At 42.8% G+C, this 22,375-nt stretch overlaps 1 protein-coding gene across 22 annotated transcripts in view; it reads right to left on the minus strand.

The window, feature by feature from the left end:
- The window catches only part of ZSCAN5A (zinc finger and SCAN domain containing 5A), a 92,526-nt gene that overhangs the window by 42,843 nt on the left and 27,308 nt on the right, over nucleotides 1-22,375 (minus strand). The window contains exon 1 of one of the 22 annotated variants that reach the window (XM_063701683.1): nucleotides 6,698-6,895. The exons of 20 other annotated variants lie outside the window; for them this stretch is intronic. The gene's annotated coding sequence lies outside the window, so the exon portion shown is untranslated. Of the gene's footprint in view, nucleotides 1-6,697; nucleotides 6,896-22,375 lie in introns of those variants that run through there. One more of the 22 variants, XM_063701681.1, reaches the window with a different exon arrangement.

A 22,375-nucleotide genomic window follows, 5' to 3' on the forward strand; every position in this document is an offset into this window, starting at 1 on the left:
GGACAGCAGCCAGAGGTTGCCTTAGAACACAAACAGAGCTGAACTTCTTGAATCAAGCAGGTTTTTTGGGTTCCAGTGGCAGAAATGGACTTTGGCTAGCTTAAAAGAGAAATCACTGGAAGGAACTGGCAAAGGGGTGGAGTTCAAAGGATTAAAGTGAAGGCTGGAGAGTGGGTTTGGGAAAGAGTGAAGCCTGGGAAACCAAGAGATTTCTGTATCATGAGCCCCTCAACACTCTCACCTGAAAAGCATTAAATCTGCTTCTTCCACTCTTGCTTTACTCAATTCGAGATTTAAAGCGCCAGGTAAGCAGTCAGATTAGCTTGGCTTAGGACACAGGTTGGTTGGCTTTAGTGTAAAAATAAGGATCTGGTGCAAGGAGCTTTGAGGGACCCTGCTTGCTTTTCATTATGAGAAAATGGGCACGTGCATTAACTATCCCACCAGAACCACACACAGTGGAGCAGAGGTAATTCTTCCAAAGGAAATCAGGGTATAGAGACTTAGCAGCTAAACAAGTTCACAAATGTCAATCATACCTGTATAGATTCAAATCCTACCTCTTCCAATTATTGGCTTTGTTGACTTTGGGCAAAGTTATCTCATTTGCAAAGAGAAATTATAATACTACCCAGCTCTTAAAATTATGAGCTAATAGATATGAAGTGCTTAGAACCATGTCTGGCACATCATAATCACCCAATTAAGCTTAACTGCTGAGAGTATTATGATTATTACTGCATGCTTGCTAAAAATAGCACCTAGTGGTAGAGCCCACGGTGAGATCTAGGCCCTCATTCCAAAGCTCCCACTCTTTCTGCCAAGCCAAGCTGCCTTTGCAGATCCAACCTCAGTTAAATGAGATGATAATGTGTGTGAAGTTGTTGGGGCAGGTGCCCAAAGAGGATGCTCAATTACTGTCCAAGACTTTCTTCCTCTCTCCCCAAAGAAGTGAGTAGGCTTAGGCTTTGCTTTCTGCTTGGGAGATGCCCCCACCTTTTTTTTTTTTTTTTTTTTTTTTGAGATGGAGTCTCACTCTGTCACCGAGGCTGGAGAGCAGTGGCGCGATCTCGGTGCCCGGTTCAAGCAATTCTTCTGCCTCAGCCTCCCGAGTAGCTAGGACTACAGGCACCTGCCACCATGCCCGGCTAATTTTTTGTAATTTTAGTAGAGACGGGGTTTCACCATGTTACCCAGGATGGTCTCGATCTCCTGACCTCATGATCCACCCGCCTTGGCCTCCCAAAGTGCTGGGATGACAGGCGTGAGCCACAGTGCCTGGCCGGAGATGCCCATATTTAATAGAGAACAAAGTGGGTGTAAAAGGGCCCAGGGAAAGCAGACAAAGAGGAATGTTCCTGGTTTGTGCTTACTATCATTCTCATGGCGGAACCCACTCAGGTTTGTTGACAATCTGGCCCCTGCCTACCACTCTAACCTCTCCTCCCTCCACATTCCCATGAGCTTACCCTGCTCCATCCACAATGATCTTCTTTCTGCGTGTCAAATTCCTTCTGCTTTTTTCTGCCTCAGGGTCTTTGCACAAGCTGTTCCCTCTGTCTAAGCTACTCTTACCCCAGATCTTCATTAGGATCTAAACTCAAATGTGACCATCTCAGTGAGGTCTCTCCTGACAACTTTAGCTACGGCAGCATCTCAACCCCATCGGTCTCTAACACATGGCCCTATTTCAGTTTCTTTGCAGCAATGACCAGTACATGAAATTATATATGTGTTTGTCAATATGGTTGTTTGTCTTCCTACACCAGACTATAAACTCCACAGGGTTAGAGAACGTGCATCCCCAACACCGAGACTGCTTGGTTCACAGAGGGTGCTTTTACACATATGGCTCTGTCAGAACTGTCATAGCAACCCTGTTAGGTACATAGTCTGTTAAGGCTGAGAGGCGCTTAGTATCATGATTAGAGCAGCACTGTCCAATATATGTAGCTATTTAGATTTACCACGTAGCTATTTAGATTTACGTGCTTCGTAATGAAATAAAATGAAAACTTCATTTCCTTAGTTGCATTAGCGTCACCTCAAGTGCTCAGCAGCCGCACGTGGCTAGTGGCCACCATTCTGGGTAGCACGGATACAGGACATTCCTATCACTGCAGAAAGTTCTATCGGACAGGGCTAGTGTAGAGCATTCACTGCAGATTCATATACTTAGCTTTGAATCCCAGTCCTGCCAATTACTGGTGGTGTGACTCTGAGTGGACCTTATGCTTTTAGATCTCACTTTTTTCATCTATAAAATGACGCTAATAACAGTTCCCATCTCATAGTGTTGTAGGAGTTATTATAGGCAAAGGCTCTTAGAAGAGCATCTGGGATATAGTCAGTGCTAGAAAAAGTATCGACTGTTGCTATGACACCTCCACTTTTACTCCCTGAGAAACTGAGGTCCAAAGAAAAGAAATCCTTGTCCTAGTGCACACAGCCAGGAGGTGGAGGGAGCTGAGGTTTGATCCCACACCTTTATGATTTCAGAGCCTGGCTAAATCTGATGACACTTTTCAGGTCCCTTCTGGGAAAAATCCCTGAAACTTCTGACCCATTGCTCCCTTATCTGTTTAGTGGGGGACAGAAGACTCCAAGGGCTCCTCTATCTAGGATAGATGTGAAGGAACTGACTGGAGAGCCAGCCAGAGCCCAGGACATGGGTTGTCTATTCTAGGACCTAGTCAGTGGCTTGGGACTCCTTGGGGGTTGGGAAGCCAGGCTGCCCAGGACACAGAAGCATTGGTGTGGCTGAGCCAGTCATGCCAGCTGCAGCCGAGACCCCTTGTGTGGGCGCTGCCCCTGTGGGTGTAATGGCCCCTGCGGCAGGGACAGAATGCTCATCCCTCCCACCTGCTCAAGCTCTGGGACTGCCCAGGAACTGCACAGAGGGGTTGAACTATTTCCACTTATTTCCCTGTAGAAGCCTCAGATGCTGCTGCTGCTGCTGGTTTAATTTTTAAATTTAGTTACTTTTAATACTTTTTAAATTTAGTTACTTTTAATATGCACAGTCCCTATGCTTGTACTGTTTTCTTTGTTTTGTTTTGGTAACATGGGATTTTTTAATTGCTATTTTTAGAGCTTTTAACGCATTTTTCTACATTTAAAACTTTTTTAATTGAGGTAAAATTCATATGATATAAAATTAACCATTTTAAGTGTACAATTCAGTGGCCTTTAGTGCATTCTCGATGTTGTTCAACCATCACCCACATCTAGTTTTAAAACATTTTCCTTACCCCTCACCCCATCTCACTAAGCAGCCATTCCTCTTTCCCTCCCCGTTCCTAGTCCCCGACAACCACTATCTACTTTCTGTCTCTAAGGATTTACTTGTTCTGGATATTACATATCAACGGAATCATACACTAGGTAGTCTTTTGTGTCTGGCTGCTTTTACTCTGCATAATATTTTCAAGGTTCACCCATGTTCTAGCATGTATCAGTACTTGATTTCTTTTTACAGTTGAATAATATCCTATTATATGGCTATACCACACTTTACCCATTAATCTATTGATGGACATTTGAATCATTTCCATATTTTGACTCTAGTGAATAGTGTTGCTGTGAACATTCATGTGTAAATATTTGTTTAATTACCTGTTTTCCGTTCTTTTGTGTACATACCTAGGAGTGGACTTTCAGGGTTATACGGTAGCCCTATATTTAACTTTTTGAGAAACTGCCAAACTGTCTTCTACAGGGGCTATACCAATTTACATTTCCACCAGCGATGTATAAGAGCTCCAATTTCTCCACATCCCCTCAATATACTTTAAAACATTCACAATGATATGGCATAATAATATAATAATTAATGATAATAATTGTTGCTATCATTAATAGGAGGAAACCGAGGCTCAGGGATATAGTCAATTGAGCAAGTTTATGCATCTGTGAGGCAGGCAGAATAATTGTCCCTGAAGATACCCACATCTGACTCCTGGGACCTGGGAGTGTGTTACTCTCAGATGTGATAAAAATAAGATTGTTAATCAGCTGACCTTGTGGGGAGATTATCCTGGATTACTGGGGTAGGTCCAATGTAATCACAAAGGATCTTGTAAGTGAAAGAGGGAGGGAAATGGGTAACAGAGGGAGACGGAATGATGAAAACAGAGAATCAGAGCAATGTACGGTGACAAAGACTTGACCGGCCATCGCTGGCCTGAAAATGGGAGAGGGTTGGAGAGAGATTTGAAGACGCTATGCTGTTGGTTAGGAAGATGAAAGAAGCCGACCAGGAGTCAGGAATGTGGGCAGCCTGTAGAAGCTGCAGAAGGCAAGGAAACAAATTCCTCCTAGAGCCGGCAGAAGGAATGTAGCTTTACCAACGCTTTTCGCTCGATCAACCCACTTCAGACTTCTCAATTCCAGAACTGTATGATAATAAATCTATGTCGTCTTAAGTCACAAAATTTATGGTAATTCGTTATGGTAGCAAGAAGAAACTCAGGCCAGCCGTAGTGTGGTGGGGCAGGGATTGGCATCCACACTGGATTGACTCAGTGTCTGTGATTCTAACTGATTGGCTGTCTGTGACTATAACAACCAGGTTTTTTGCCATCTCCAGGTCCAGCACCACTTCCCTGCTCCACATAGACATGAGTGGATCTCACAAACATCACGCTGGGTGGAAAAAAAAAAAAAAGATCCCAGCACTATGGGAGGCCGAGGTGGGTGGATCACGAGGTCAGGAGTTTGAGACCAGCCTGGCCAACATGGTGAAACCCTGTCTCTACTAAAAATACAAAAATTAGCCAGGTGTGGTGGCGCACGCCTGTAATCCCAGCTACTCAGGAGGCTGAGGCAGGAGAATCGTTTGAACCCAGGAGGCGGAGGCTTGCAGTGAGTTGAAATCGTGCCATTGCACTCCAGCCTAGGGGACAGGGCGAGACCCCGTCTCAATAAATAAATAAATAAATACATACATAGCTAGCAAGTTGTGCAAGAAAGATTCAGTGAAACATCATTTAGAATAAATGTAAAAACACACAAAATAATATTACACACGTGTACTGGAGCCAGCTTATGAGGGTCAATTGTTAACGTTTTCAGTTTTCTACATTTAAAACATTTTTAAATTGAGGTAAAATTCCTCAGTTTAGCTGTTTGCCTAACATAGCCCAATACTCAAAACTAAACTGTATAAACTTGAACATAAAAAGTTATAATAAAAATAACGTAACAAGCACTATTAGCTCATCACTTCCTGGTTGTGGCTCCCCAAACATGGTGGCGGTGGTGGTTGGTGTGGGGTGGGTGGGGCAGCTGCTACTGTGTAATCAATAGGGACCAGAGATGTTGCTAAATATCCCACAAAGCGGAAGACAGCCCCCACCACAAAAACGATCTAGTCCTAAATGTCAGCTGTGCCAATGGTGAGAAATCCTGATCTTCCCTAAAGCATGAGTTCCTCATGAGCAAGGCCAGTATCTGACTCATCTCTGTCCCCAGATCACAGTCTGGCAGAGCGGATAATGCTAAAGAATATTAATGATGTTCTACATCCCAGGCATTTGTTGCATTTAAACCCTAGTGTTATGAGTTAGGGACTATGATTATATTTGATAAAGCAAAGAAACAGCTGTGCTGGTAATGAGGCTGCTAAGGAAGGATGGAAAATCGAAACGTAGGACTAATCAGAAAAATCCAAATATGCTCCCCCAACCAATCACAATGGCCTCTAATTAACCACTGCCAGCTTCCTTATGCCAACAGCCTCCAACCAGGCACTCTTGAAGCCTTCCCTTTCTTTCACTATAAGCTTTCCCACTACCCTGCCTGCCTTTGAGTCTGTGCCAAACACAAATGGTGTCAGTGGACTCCCTTATTACAGCAAGCTCTGAATTAATAGCCTTTACTTGTTTTCACTGGATGGTCTTTACTTCCACATAGCACCGGATGTGAAAAGCCTTCCGCATGTTTTACGCCTTGTTTCTTCTGCTCGTTATAACAAATCCTGTAGTATCATGTTTTCCTGGTGATGAGTTGCCAGGACCATGTGCTCACAAAGGAGGGGAGCTCTGAAATATCGCAAATGGCCAACAAGAACTCTCCCCTCCAGCCTAGTCTGAAGGGTCGCTGAGGTATCCCCTAATGTACATGAGATGGTCCAGCTCATACTAGGGATTGAAACATAGATAGCACCAGAGATGGCGGCAGGAGAGAGTCCCCTGCAAGAGTGGACATCCCTCCACACCTGGAACTCTTTCCTTCCAGGACACTACACACAACTCTCTGTTTCTATCAGGCTTGAAGGAAGTACCATAGAAACCTTCAGAGCTTAGATAGACCAGTGGTCTCTACACTCTGCCTTTATTCCAGGAGTCCAGAGGGATACTGGGTCAAGTTCATATCCCCACTGACAGCTAAAGTTCTTGACTGTCCAAGCAATTTCTAAGAATCACCAGTGGAAACAGGTAGTTCCCTGTGGCTGCTATGAAAAATTATTACAAACTTAATGGCTACAACAGTACAAATTTACTATCATACAGCTGTGATATGATAGTATCACATGAGATTGGAAATACCATTATCCCAACTTTATAGATCAAGAAAATGAAGCACACAGTGGTTAAGTAACTTGCTCAGGGTACATAGCTAGTAAGTGCTAGAGATAAGTATAAACGTAGACATCTTTGGAAAGGAATATACACAAAAATGTAAAAACAATACTTACTTCTGAGTAGAAATACGATAGATGTTGTTTGCTTGCTTTGTTGTTTTTCTGAAATTTACAGTACGTGTAGGACAGGGGTCCACAAACGTTTTCTATAAAGGGCCGGACAGTAAATATTTTACGCCTTTTGGCCCAGATGGTCTCTGTCACAACTACAAAGCTCAGCCTTGCAGCCTGAAAGCACCTGTAGACAATACATAGTGAAATGGCATGGCTGTGTTCCAATAACACTTTATTCATGGACACTGAAATTCACATTCTATATAATCTTCATGTCATGAAATATTTTCTTTTGTCTTTCCCCTCCAACCATTAAAAAAGGTAACAATTACTCTTAGCTCATAGGGCCAACAAAAACAGGAGGAGGGCAGGATTTGGCCAGCAGATCATAGGATGACAAGCATCACACTCAGCATGAAACTGTTCTAAAATGTTGCTTTAAGATGAAAAAGCAGATACAGTTCTTTGGTCAGCAGTTGGTGGCGTGGGCACAGGTCTGGAGACCTGCCAGCCTCCAGGCAGGCTAGAGGGCAGGTGTGGGCAGTTAGTTTTGTCCCTGGAGCCTGGGAAGACGGTGAGTGACCAGAGAGTCCTGTCTATCCTAAGAGGAGAACATTCAGCCCAAATCCCAGCCCCATTACGCACAGATCAGAGCCATTTCTGAAAATGTCGCTGCTGATTCTGCTTTTCCTGGGATTGGCAGAAGCCTGTACCGTGAAGGTAATGCTTCCAGCCACGCCTTGTGTCCTCTATGTATTTTCTTACTACTTGGGAGGCTCTCATGGGCTGGATTCAGAGAGAAGCTCCTGAAGTCTAACAGACTTCTTCTTGCTTTCCATTTAGACATTCACATTTCCCTTGATGGACACGGTGGGGTGAATGAGTCTAGGTTGCTAGCCCCTGCCCTTGGAGATACACTTGTGTCTGCATCCCGGTTTCTATCACTGATTCTGTGACTTTGGGGAGACATTGCTTCTGCAAGCCTTGCTGTCCTCATCTGACCAACGGGGCTCACAAGAATCCCCAGTTCATGGGACTGTTGCATGTCACTGACGAGCTTATGTTGTGCAGTGCCTGGAAGTCAACATTACTATAGTTAGATAATTCTAGTGAGACTCCAGACTTTTGCGACGTAAAGACACCAAAGAGTATATTGGGAAGAGGACTTGGGTCTTGCCATAACTCTGAGTTCCCATTTCCTCATTTGATCCACAAATGTTTATTCCTGGTTCTTTCCACGGGCTTGATGCTGGGAATATAGTGATGAAAAAGACAGACAGAAATAGTTCTGTCTTCATGGAATTCTCATGCTAAACAAACACATTCTAGTGTGGGGATTCGGAGATGGCCTCTCTAGAAAAGTCACACTTGAGGTAAGGAATAGGAGCTGGCCAGCTGAAGAGTTAGGAGAGACTATTCCAGGCAGAGACTTGAATATGCAAAGGTCCTGGGGCAGAAGGCACTGAGTCCCTTCATCAGAGAGAGGCCGGTGTGTCAGGAACGTGGTAGACAGAAGGAGGGGCATGGTGGTGGGACTGTTACAAGTAAGAAGAGACAGGAGGCAGGAAACAGAACAGACAGGGGCATGTGGGTCACAGGAAAAATTTTGGATGTTATCCTAAGGGAAAAGGAAGCTGTTAAAGGGTTTTCAGCAAAGGAGTGTCATATTTAGGAGTGTGTGTGTGCATGTATGTGTGGTTCTGTGTGTTTAAACAATCTGTCTTGCCCTCAGGAAAGAATGGATTAGGTGGGAATCAGATTAGGGGCAAACACACAAGTTAGAAAACGTTTTGGTCATCAGGGTGAAGATGGGGATAAGTAGAAGGTTACGAGGCACTGAGGAAACAGCTCACAGGATTGAGTGATGGGTCAGATGCTGGTGGTTGGGGATAGAGAAGCATGCAGAAAGGCTCTCTTTATACATACATGTATTTGCAACCGGGGAATTGAGGCTGCCCTCAACTGAGATGAGAAAACTCTGTAGAGGTCGGGCGCGGTGGCTCACACCTGTAATCCCAGCACTTTGGGAAGCCAAGGCAGCTGGATTATTTGAGGTCAGAAGCTCAAGACCAGCCTGGCGAACATGGCGAAACCCCATCTCTACTAAAAATACAAAAATTAGCCAGGCATGGTAGTAGGGGCCTGTAATCCCAGCTACTCAGGAAGCTGAGGCAGGAGAATCGCTTGAACTCAGGAGGTGGAGGGTGCAGTGAGCTGAGATCCTGCCATTGCACTCCAGCCTGGGAAACAGAGCAAGACTCTGTTTCAAAAAGAAAAAAAGAAAAACAAAAAACTCTGTAGAGGAACACGTTTTTAAAAAAATTTATTTTGAAATTATTTTAGACTTAGAGAAAAGTCACAAAAATTAAGTTTCTGAATATTCTTCACCCAGTTATCTCAGCTGTTAACATCTTACCTAATCATAGCACAATGACTAAAAGCAAGACCCAACACCAGAACAAAACTATTAAAGAAATTACAGACCTCATTCAAATTTTACTAATGTTTCTACTGATAGAAAAACTATTCTATTTGAGAATCCAATCCAGGATCCCACCTTGCATTTTCAATTAAGTTTTTGTTTGGTTTTGTTTTGTTTTGTTTCATAAAATCCAGCTCTTGCTCAATCATGTTGCATTTTGTTATCCCATCTCCTTTGGTCTTGTGACTTGTCCTTAGCATGTGTGATTGAACCTCCTCAATCTTTGTCTTTCATGACCCTGAAACATTTGAAGAGCTCTGATCAGTTGTTTTGCAGAATTTCTCTCAATTTGGGTTTGTCTGAAGCCTTCTCATGATTGGATTGAGACTATGCATTTAGGGCAGGAATACCACAGAAGTGGTCTCATACCCTTCCCAGGGAATTATATCAGGGACCACATGATGTTGATGTGTCTTATTACCCATGGTGTAAACTTTAGTCCCTCGGCTAAGGTGGTGTCTGCCAGGTTTCTCCACTGTTAAGTTACTATTTTCCCCCTTTGTAATTAATAAATACGCTGGGGGAGATATTTTGAGGCTATGCGAATACCCTGTTTCTCTTCCAATTTTTGCCCATTAATTTTAGCATCCATCTGTGGATCTTGCTGCAGAAATGATTGCTACAGTGCTTCTCCAATGGTGATTTTCTATTCCCCTTATTCCTTCTACATATATTCAATGGACTTTCTCTGTAAGGAAAAGCTGACTTTTCTTCCCCATTTATTTATTCAAGTACTGTATTTATTTATATCAGTGTGAACTCAGGGATATTTATCGTATTGGTTGGGTGCAGTGGCTCAAGCCTTTAATCCCAGCACTTTGGGAGGCCAACGCAAGAGGATCACTTGAGGCCAGGAGTTTGAGACCAGCCTGGGCAACATAGTGAGACTCATCTCTACAAAAAATAGTAAGAATAAATAAAAAGTATTGCATTAACAGATTATTTTTTGATGGATAGGAGTGTGATGACCACAGATTCTTTTTTGAACAGGCTAAGCTTGAAGCACCTGTAAGACGTTTGGGACATCCATAGATAGCAAGTTCTGTGAGAACAGAGTTTGGGGTGTCTAGTGTACTCTTATACCAGAACTTCTCTTCCCAATCAGCCTTGCAAATACCTACAGAGCAGGGGCTGGATCTGATTTATCTGTGTCTCCAGCACCAAACATGGGCCAATGCCCAGAGCATGTATCATGTGAATGTTGGTTGGATGGATGATGAACGAATGGACTTATCGATGGATGGATGGGCTGATAGATGGGCCCAAGTAGCTTTATTGATAGCAGTGAGTGGGTCAGCTGATCTCCAGGGACACTTCTATCTCTGGTCTTCTTGGTTATTGCACTGATCTTAGTCTAATGCTGATTTCTCTCTCTGCTTCCTGCTCCCATTGTGAACTGGATGGCTGATGCTTTTGTCTCCAGTTGCAACTAAAGAAAAAAGTAAGAACCGTGGAACCCCCAAGTCTGTATTTTCATAGCTACCTCTCCCAAAATTCTTTTCGATCTTGCAACCTCTCTGGCAATTCTGGGGAAGGGTGGCACTTGGATCTGGTGCACAGACCTGCCATGGGGTCTGGACATGACTCAGAAAAGCAAACCACCTTTCTATTGTTGTCTTACAGTGATGCTCACAACTAAAAAAGCAGCCCTCCTTCACTCCTTTGTCTGGGGAAGAGAGGCCTATTGGGAAAATGAAGAGCATTTATCAGGGAAGAGAGATGTCGGGCAGAGCTCCATTAGAATAACACCTTGGCTTATGTTTTAACACCAGCTGGTGGTTTGCAAACTTCATGGTCTTAGGGCCGCTGAACACGCGAAAAAAATTATTAAGGATCTAAAGAGCTGTTTTTTTTTTTTTCCAGTGAGGGTTATTTTTATTTATTTATTTATTTTTGAGACGGGCCTCGCTCTGTCGCCCAGGCTGGAGTGTAGTGGTGCAATCTGGGTTCACTGCAACCTCTGCTTCCCGGGTTCAAGCGATTCTCCTGCCTCAGCCTCCCGAGTAGCTGGGACTACAGGCTGGACGCCACCATGCCCGGCTAATTTTGTATTTTTAGTAGAGACAGGGTTTCACCATGTTGGTCAGGCTGGTCTCGAACTCCTGACCTCAGGTGATCCGCCCACCTCGGCCTCCCAAAGTACTGGGATTACAGGTGTGAGCCACCGTGCCCAGCCAAAGGTTATCTTTATTGATATTTACCTTATTGTAAATTCAAGGATTTTTAACTTAAAAATATTTATATTTACAAATATTATAAATATTTACAAATACAAATACTTATATTTACAAAAACTATTTCTATTTACAAATAAGCACATAAAAAGATGCTCAACCTCATTAGCCATCAGAAAAATGGAAGCCAAAGCCACAGTGAAGTACCACTTCACACTAACTAAGGTGGAGAAATTAAAACCCTCATATGCTGCTGGTGGGAATGTGAAATGATACAGCTGCTTTGGAAAACAGTCTGGCTGTTCCTCAAAATGTTAAACACTGAGTTACTCAGCAATTCCACACTAGGTATGTGCCCAAGATAAATGAAACATTAAGTCCACACAAAAACCCGTGCACAATGTTCACAGCAGCACTATTCCTAAGAGCTAGCAAGTGAAGGTAATCCTAGCACGCATCCATTAATGAATGGAGAAACAGAGTGTGGTCTATGCATACAAATGAATATTATTCACCCATAAAAAGAAACAAAGTTCTGATGCATTCAACATCGTGTGTGAGCCTTGAAAACATTATTCTCAGTGAAAGATGCCAGTGATAAAAGATCACATATTACCTGATTCCGTTTACCATATATGAAATATTCAGGATAGGCAAATCCATAGAGACACAATGGACATTAGCGATTTCCAGGGGGTGAGGGGTAGGGGAATTTAGAGACAATGACTAAGGGGTTCAGGGTTTATTTTGGGGTGATTAAAGCCTCTAAAACTGGTGTAGTGATGGTCGTACAAGTCTGAGTATCCTACAAACCACTGAAATGGGTGAATTGCATGGTATGTGAATTACATCTCAGTAAAGCTATTATTAAAATATCTATTACTGCATTAAAAAAATAAGGATAATAGAGACTCAGAAGGAAGGAGGGTGGCAGGGAGGTGAGGGATGAAAACTACCTTTTGGGTACAATGTACATTACACAGATGCTGGTGCACTAAAATCCTAGACTTCACCACTGCACAATTCATCCATGTCACCAAAAACCACTTGTACCCCTAAAGCTACTGACATTAAAAATATTTGAAAAATAAGGATAATAAATATACATACTGACATAAATAAAATGTTTTCGTGAAATGGCTATTTGTTTCCAAGCCAAAAAAGTTTAGTAAGAAAGGTATTATTTTACACTTTTGCAAATCTCTTTGACGTCTAGTTTAATAGAAAACAGCTGAATTCTCATTTCTGCTTCAGTCTGTCACAATGCGCTATTTTTTTTTTTCAGCTTTATGTGTTTGTTTATTTTGGAGACGTAGTCTTGTTCTGTCGCCCAGGATGGAATACAGTGGCACAGTCTCGGCTCGCCACGACATCTGCCTCCTGGGTTCAAGCAATTATCTTGCCTCAGCCTCCCAAGTAGCTGGGATTATAGGTGCATGCCACCATGCCTGGCTAATTTTTGTACATTTAGGAGAGACAAGGTTTCACCATGTTGGCCAGGCTGGTTTTGAACTCCTGACCTCAAGTGATCTGCCCACCTCGGTCTCCCAAAGTGCTGGGATTACAGGCGTGAGCCGCCCCGCCCAGCCACAATGTGCTATTTTGGTTGAAGCAAATGAAAATCTAATCTCACACAGATAAGGAGTTGGAAAAGGGAAGATCATGCAGACCCGTTTTAGGCAGAGTTCTCCAGAGAGACAGAACCATGAAGATATACATATAGATATATATATAGATAGAGATATTGATAGAGATATTTGAGAACAAATTTCTTAGGGGAATTAGCTCACTCAGTTGTGGGGTCTGCAAGCTGCAGAACCAGGAGGGCCGGTAGTGTGGCTCAGTCCAAGTCTGAAGGCCTCAGAACCAAGGAAGCTGATGGATGGTCTAACTAACTCTCAGTCTGAGGCCAATGGCCAAGGAGCTCAGGGAGCTGTTGGTTCAATTCCTAGAATCCCAAAAGCTGGAGTACCTGGAGTTCTGATATCCAAAGCCAGGAGAAGGGCATCCCAGCTGCAGAAGGGAGAGCAAGAATTGACCCTTACTCCACCTCTTGGCTTCAGCTGGGCCTCCATCCAACTGGATGGTGCTCACCCACCGTGAAGGTGGATCTTCCCTACCTAGTCTTCCAACTCACACCCCAATATCCTCCAGAAACACCTTCACAGACACACCTGGGGCAGCCCAAACATTCTAATCAAATGCCAAACCACTCAGGCTTCCCTTTCAGCAGAAGACGGATGGACTCAGCGCCTACTGAAGCATTGAGAATAAATATGTCTTACTGCTATATGGGTGCCTTAGTCAAGCTGACACCCCAAATCAACCATCACATCCCCTGAAAGGGTCTCAGGGACCACCTCCCACCCCCACCAAGTAGTCTTTGGATGATACTTTGAGAATTTCTGCTCCAAGTCACACGGAAGGGAAAAAGATCTCTTTTTTTTCCACCCCTACTAGACTGCAAGACTGTAAGTTCCTAGAGTGCAGGGACTGTACTTTACTCAATCTGTTTATTCCTATAGCCTAGCAAAATTCCTAGCGCTCAGTAGGACTAAATAAATGGAAAGAGCCTTGCAAAATGGAAAAGACTGTGAGAACATAATTTAATGCTATTATTTCAGGTTGAAAGGAGATAAAAGGAACCAATATTAATTAAGCATTTAGCATGTACTGAGAATTTAAAATACATCATGCAATTTAATTTTCAAAATCGTAAGTGTCCCATATGGGGTCTGAGGTTTCCAAAGCTCTGAATCCTCACACTGGACCATCATCATGAGAATCACGTGGGAAACTTTAAAAATATTTAATCCCCACACCAGACTTGGTGAGCTAAAATGCCTGAAGATAACATTTTGGGGTTTTTATACCTAAAAAGCTAGCCTATGTTAGTTCCTTCCTATCTTCAAAAGCTGAACCTTCTAAACCTAAACAAATGCAAACATCTCATGATCCACACTGTTTTTATTTCAATTTAAAATATTATGCTGTTTTAATTAAAATGTTTTATGTTAAATTATTTTATTAATATTTCAATTAACAAAATAGTATTTACATAAACTTTAATTACATTTAAATTACTAATTATTCAATTTAAAACATCATGTTATTTTCATTTAAAATAAGATTTCCAGGGTTCAGAATTAAAGAAGTTCTTAAGGTTATACTGGAAAAAACTCCTTCCCAACCTATTCACTCATTTCCCTTCCCCGAAAGAATCTGATATTAATTATTTCTTCCAGATCCTTCCAGAGATATTTTATGCAAGTAGAAACAAATGTGTATTTATATATTCAAAGTCCTCTTGTTTCTATTTTTACAAAAAAGACAGCGTATTATACGCACTGTTCTGTATGCACCTTACTTTTTTCACTACTTCCAGAAGATGACTCTGTGTCAGTTCATAAGGAGCATCCTCAACCTCTTATTTATATGTTTTTGGCTGAATAATATTTCTTGTATGGAAGTCCACAATTTGTTTGACCAGTCACATACTAATGGCCACTCAGGTTGTTTTCAGTAGTTTGCTCTTTTAAACAATCCTTCAAAGAAAAATTCAGCTTACATGAAATTAGACATATAGGATATATATCAATGTAGATCTATATATTTATATCTGTAGGATTATACATGGAAATATGTAGAATTATATCTATATATAGATATATATTTCTTTATCATCTAGATATAACCACTGTCGTAGTCTGTTTTGGGCTGCCATAACAGAATACCTGAGACTGGATAATTTATAATGAATAGAAATTTATTGGCTCATGTTTCTGGAGGCTGAGAAGTCCAAGATTGAGGGGTTGGCATCTTGTGAGAGCCTTCCTGTTGTGTCATCCTATGATGAAAGGACAGAGAGAGAGACAGAAACAGAAACAGAGAGCTCAGAGCTTCAGCCCTTTTATAACCAGCATTTATCTGTTCATGAAAGTTGAGCCCTTGTGACCTAAATACCTCCCATTAGGCCCCACCACACTGCTGCATTTGGGATTAAGTTTCCAACACATGCTGTTTGGGGTACACACTCAAACCATAACACATACACATTTGACCCTTGAACAATGTGAGAGTTAGGGGCACCAACCTCCAGTGCAGTTGAAAATTCACATATAACTTTTGACTTCCCCAAAACTTAACTACGAATAGCCTACTGTTGACCAGAAGACTTACTAATAACATAAACAGTAGATTAACATATATTTTGTATGTTACATATATTACATGCTGATTCTTACAATAAGGGAAGCTAGAGAAAAGAAAATGTTATTAAGAAAGAGAAAATATGTTTACTCTTCATTAAGTGGAAGTGCGTCATTATCAAGGTCTTCATCCTTGTCATCTTCACAGTGAGTAGGCTGACCAGAAGAAGGAAGGGGAGGGGTTGGTCTTTCTAAGGGGTGGCAGAGGCAGAAGAAAATCCACATCTAAGTGGATAAGTATAAGTGTAACCATGTAGTTCAAACCTGTACTGTTCAAGGGTCAACAGTGTGTGAGTATGTACACATATACATTTACGTATTTATATAAATATATATCTGTAAGATTAATTTCTGAAACTGCAAAGTTAAAGAAGGGTTTCTAACACTCGTGCCACTACAAGGCTATCGCTGTATTGATCTTTGTCAAATTTATGTGACAAACTACATAAAAAAAGTGTCCCATATAAAGATCGCACTCCATATAACAACAGGCAAATAAATGTTCCATGAAGGAATAAAGAAATGCATGTAAAAATTAACAGAGATGGATGATGATGTTAATATTAATTCTACTCTCTTCCTTGCATTTTCCATGTTGATTCACTGGCTCCTGGCTCTGCTGCCCCTTCCAGTCAACTGTAAGTCATATCTCCTTCTCCCTACATAAATGGGGAGCCCGGCCTTCAACCTAGAGAAGGAAGGGAATGAAAGAGAGAGGCAAAACTGCTGACGATCACATTCAACCTAGGGCAGATTCAGATGTCCTCAATTCAAACATGACCTCTTCACCCAGAATCTGCAGATTGCCCGGGGTGGGAAGGGTGCTACTGGATGGACTTTGAGGAGGCCAACAAGCCTCTGTCATTAGGTCTAAAACTGGGTGTGCTGTCAGAGAGAAAGAGAACCTGTGTGGTGTTCTGGGAAATAGCTTTGATCAGATTTTCAGTAGGATCAATGACCTACCACAATCTAGGGGCCTTTGCTCTAGAATATACACCTGGGTTAGATTGTGTGTATTTATTGGTGGGTTTTAGATGAGAAAAATATGGTACAGGGTGGGTAAGATGTCTTCCTTTCCCACAATTAACATCCAGTCTCCGGTTAAGAAGTGGAGATGACACTTGGTTATTATGGAGACCTTCCTTATGCTAGAAATTCAGGTGGAGAAGGGAGGGTCTGGATTCCCCAGGCCACTGGTACCCCTGAAGTTTCTGACTTCAGGGTAAATGTGCCTCCAAAGGGGTCCAATGCACTTAGAATGAATTGCAGCTCCGCATTCTGGTTCCCTAACCTATCTCAGGACCTATGGGGTGCAATGAGGTACCAAGGATGACTTAATTCCTTTCATATTCTCTCTGAACCTTCATTGGCAATATGGTTCCCACTGGCTACCATCGGTCCTGTCCTTCCTGCTGCTTGCCTGCCAACAGTGCTGAAAGGTAAGCTTCTCATTCCATCTCTTTCCCTTTGGGGTCTGTTTGCCTTTGTCCAAAAGGGATCATTGCTGCTGAACTTCGACTTATGTTTCTTCTCTGGTCTGTTCACAGCTTAGCTTCTAATAGCGGAACTAGTAAAACCAAGTGTGGAATTGTCCTTTGATGAACAACAACAACAACAAAAGCCCTTTTACTTGTCTCCCCTCAAAGCCACTTGTCCAGAAACTGAGCACTCTTTCATGGTCCGCACAAGGCTCAAGGAAAGCTATTAGGTCTGAGAGCTCAATTCAGGTCTACCTGACATCGATAATAATATTTGGTTAGACACAATGACTTACATCTTTGCTTTCTGAGGTCAGGTAGTAAAAGCCACCATCATCGCTGCCTATTTAATAATTCCTAGAGATAGCAATCTGGAACAAGTTAGGTGGAATGAGACCACGGCTTTGTCACTGAGTTTGCAAGACTCGGGGGCAGAAGGCTAGGTCAGGAAGTGAGATGATGACTTGCAGAAAGGGGACAAGGCCCACATTAGGCACCTTTGCATTCGGAGCCTAATTCTGCTCCTTCCTAGGTGGGGCAATCTTAGAGAAGTCACTTCACCTCTCTGTGCCTACTTTGCAAGGTTAAATGAACTTACGGTTGCAAAACATTTTCAACTCCATAAATCCAGACTTTACCACCTTTCTGATTCCATGTCCCTGCCCCCACCGCACACACACACGTACACACCCTTATGTATGAATCCAATACTATTATCATCATTATTATTACTTACTTCATATTACTATTTCTAACTTTACTAAATGTTACCTTGAGCCAGGAGCTAGGCTAAGTACTCAACCTGCATTATCTTCCTTCTTTATTGACACAGCTCCAAACAGGAAATAATATCTCCATTTTAAAGAGCACAGAGAGTTCATTCATCATCCCAAGGCCACCCACTGAGTAAAATGTATAGCCTGGATATCAGCCATTCAATGCCCACATCAATATTCCCAACAACGTTAGGCATTAACTACCAGACGATTTTCAGTGATACCAAGAAAGGTGTTGCGAGCTCCATAAATACAGCACTTTCCACTAGCAAACCCAGTGGGATTCTTCAATACGTAGCAAGCCTCGCCCCAGTTAACGTTCCCGTTTTGCAGATGAGGAAATGGAGACTTCTAGAAGAAGTCAGAGAGATCTGAGTTTGAGTTCCTGCTTTTTCACTCGCCAGCTGCACAGGTCTCTGCAAATCACGTAATTCCTTGGAGGTTCACCTGTCCTCACCAGCAACATAGGGACAATATCTGATCTCAAAGGGCTGGCGTGGGGTAAATAGAAGGACAGAGCTTGGCTCCTCTTTCTAGAGGCAATAAAGGATCAACTTTTCTTCTGTTCCTAGCATGAATGAAGAACGGTTCATGATTGCTGTCCCAACCTCTTTCTCCACTTTGGACGCTCTTCCCTGCATCAAATGCACGAGGGTCCTCAATAATCTCACAGCGTTCTGAGTCTTAGTCCCTGACTGCTCACCATGCATGACCCCTTGTGGATTCTACTTCCCAATCTGTTCTCAGCCCCCAGCATCTGACCTCGTTTTTGGTTTTCTAATTATGGCTTCGTCTTTGTGACCTCTTGGGGACAACATTCTGGACCACGCATGTAACCTTCGCCACCATGCTGACTCTCCTGGATGCCATCAGGGATCGTAGGTAAGTACTTTGCCACTTCACAATGCCCCTGGACTGTGCACTTTGGCGGGAAATTTGGGGCTTTGCTCTAGAATGTACACCTGGGTTAGATTGTGTGTATTCATTGGTGGGTTTTAGATGAGAAAAATATGGTGCAAGGATTTTGAGCAAGAATTTCTGAGTATCTAGTCTGTGCCTGGACTCATGCTTGGGCGATGGGAGCCCAGAGGTGGATCTGATATGCTCATTCTTTATAAACTCAAAGTCTGGTGGGAAACAGAGATAAGTAAACAGAAATTAGATTAGAGACAAGTGATGCTTGCTGCTTACTGTAATTTTTTTTTTTTTTTTTTTTTTTGAGACAGAGTCTTGCTCTGTCACTCAAGCTGGAGCGCAGTGGCGCAATTGTGGGTCACTGCAGCCTCTGCCTCCCGGGTTCATGCCATTCTCCAACCTCAGCCTCCTGAGTAGCTGGGATTACAGGCACCCACCACCATGCCTGCCTAATTTTTGTATTTTTAGTAGAGATGGGTTTGGCCATGTTGTCCAGGCTGGTCTTGAACTCCTGACCTCAGGTGATCCACCCACCTCAGCCCCCAAAGTGCTAGGATTACAGGACTGAGCCACTGTGCCTGGCCTTGCTATGACTGATAGAGGTAGGAACGGGGATTAAGTGGGAATAATGAGGCATCATGACTGAGGCATTATAGCCACACTTCCTGAAGAAGAGTTTGTTACATCTGTTGAACTGGGGGAAATCCATTAATCAGGAATATTTCTTTCTGCGGCATTTGCACATCATGTGTTATGTCTTCTTCCTCAGGTCTCATGAGCAGACTGTCACCGGATGGTAAATGTCAGGATTATATCTTTTAAACCTGGTCTTTCTCTTGTCCGCAAGGTAATGTAGACTAATTGAGTCATTTATGCTTTTAGGTAGAGTCTAAAGAACACTTCAGGTATTATCCAAGCACATGTTTTGTTTGAACTTTGATGTAATGAAAATCTTTATTGCTATATAAGGTTACAGCTAGAATTTTGCCTAATAATTATTATGCTGTGGAGTTTTTTTAAGTTTTATGAATAGCATATGCACATGGGAAAATATCGAGGAAACATAAAATGAAAGTCAAAATCATTCTCTTCACCACATTCCCGGCTCTGCTCTCTAGAAGCAAGCACCATTTCTAGTCTCACGTGTATTCTCCCCAGAAATAGTCACACACATGTATGTACATCCTTAACTCTTCAAGTTAAAACTACTATGTGTTTTAGTGATATAACTTTACCTCTTTCAAATACCTGAAAAATGCTTCGTGTGTACTCCCATAATTTAATGAGCCTCTGGTTCATGTACATTTAGTTTTTTTCCTAACATATATGTTTTTAGTTGTTTCCTTTCACCCCGTTGACTGGGATTCCTAACATATTTTGATTTGTTTTGTTTGTTTTAATTTTTAAATTATTATTATTATTTTTGTATTTTTAGTAGAGACAGAATTTCACTATGTCGGCCAGGCTGGTCTCGAACTCCTGACCTCGTGATCCGCCTGCCTTGGCCTCCCAAAGTGCTGGGATTACAGGCATGAGCCATCGCGCCCAGCCCAGTTTTGTTTTCTTTTGTTTTGATGTTATTATAAACAGCGCTATAATGGAAATCCTTATCCAGTCATTGCTTTTTTATTTTTGCAAATTCCTATCTGTTAAGTTCCTAAAAGGGAAATGGCTGGGTCAAAGGGTATCTGCCTTTTAAATCTGGACAGATGTTTAACAAATTTGCATCTTCATATATAGCCTGTGGGAATGCTTGTTTCCCCACACCTTCAGCAGCATGGGATATTATCTTTTTATTTATTTATTTAGAGACGGAGTCTCGCTCTGTTGCCCAGGCTAAAGTGCAGTGGTGCGATCTCAGCTCACTGCAACCTCCGCCTCCCGGGTTCAAGCGATTCTCCTGCCTCAGCCTCCCGAGTAGCTGGGACTACAGGCGCCCGTCACCACGCTCGGCTAATTTTTGTATTATTAGTAGAGATGGGGTTTCACCATGTTGGCCAGGCTGGTCTTGAACTCCTGACCTCATGATCCTCCTGCCTCGGCCTCCCAAAGTGCTGGGATTACAGGTGTGAGCCCCACACCTGGCCCAAACTTTTTATTTTTGATAATGTGGTGGCCAAAAAACACTGCCCCCCATATTTTTTTCACAGACGGACTGAACCCCAACAGGTGTTCTTGCTGCATCTATGCACCGCCAGAACCCTCACGCCTCCCATTCTTCAAATGGACGCACAGCTTTCTCCTTAAGTCAATAAACTTGAAAAAGTTGCTTTATACCGCTTGAGTAAGTGGTCAGCCTCATAAGGAGGAGACAACTGTGAAGATAAATATCATGAGAACAAAACGTGATTAAATTATAACGAGACACCGTTTTCTGCCAAGGCTCTTTGTGTGAAGGTTGTTCTCGCTGTTCGGTGGAAATAAACACTAGCAAGTGTTATGAGTTAAAGATGCGTTAGTGCCATTTTGAGAATTTCTCTCCAGTTGAAAGAAAATTGGAGGGAGAAAACCTTTCTCACCATGTGGTACCCAAGGAGTTCAAGCTGAATCTGTGTCCACCTGAGATCTACTCGGCGTCACTAAGCACTCATCTCTCACTGCTAGAGATGCCCGGCAGAGCGAATGCTAGCGGGGCTTCCCAATACATCCATATCTGGAATTTCCACCTGGCTCCACTATTTACCAGCACACACCACCCAGGACAAGTCTGTTTTCTTCCCAGTAAACCAGGATTCGCAGCACGCACTGCACAGTGTGGTTGTGAGATTATGATAAAATGCCAGAAACACTCAGATATTAGGGAGCTGGTGAAAGTGGATTTGACTCCCTCCCACCCCCACCATTCCATGGATTCTGGAGTCCAAAGTCTTCCTTGTGGTTTCTGTTACTCCTGTGATGACAGTTTCTGAGTTTTGTCCATCTTAGGTGGTGAAACCACCATGCACTTTCTCTGTTTTCCCATCAACCTGGAAGTGGAACTCTCCTCCTTGCCCATCGACCTGGAAGTAGAACTCTCCTCCGGGGGTTCCCCCAAGAAATGTGTTGTGGGAAACATTTTACGGAAACCTATGACTGAGTTTTGACGGAGAGTGTCAGGAACAGTCAGTCCAGACTCGAGCACATGGTTCCTCACCTTACCAACTCTGCTCACCTCTCCTTTTCTTCCCTTCCCGCCTCTCCTCCCTCCCACATTGCCTGCGGAGCTACACAGTCTCCTGCTTTTAACAAGCACAATAATTCAGTTCTCCCCCACTCCCATCCCCCCAAATCCACCTAACCCATAAATATCAGCCCTCTGTGCACCAGAAGCTTCCTCCTTGGAATGCAGCCAGACTTTATAAAAAGCAAAACGTTCTTATTCCACATGTGAAGTGCCTGCCACGAAACCAAGTACCAATCGAATGTAGCCACTGTCAGGTATAATAACGGCAGGGAGTTGAGGCGGATGTGGAGGGAGTCACAGACTCATGGGGCTAGAAATCATCTGAGTCATTAAACAGGTGGGGAAACTGAGGGCTGGAAGGAGGCAGAGCATCAGAGGCAAGGTGGCCACTAACAGTAGATTCATTCAGCACCTTAAATCAGCCAATGGATTTCCAAGTATCCCTTTGCAGGGATTCTTTTAATCCTTATAACCCCTCTAAG

The sequence above is a fragment of the Gorilla gorilla genome, chromosome 20 (assembly GCF_029281585.2).
Source record: "Gorilla gorilla gorilla isolate KB3781 chromosome 20, NHGRI_mGorGor1-v2.1_pri, whole genome shotgun sequence".
Classification (NCBI taxonomy): Eukaryota; Metazoa; Chordata; class Mammalia; order Primates; family Hominidae; genus Gorilla; species Gorilla gorilla.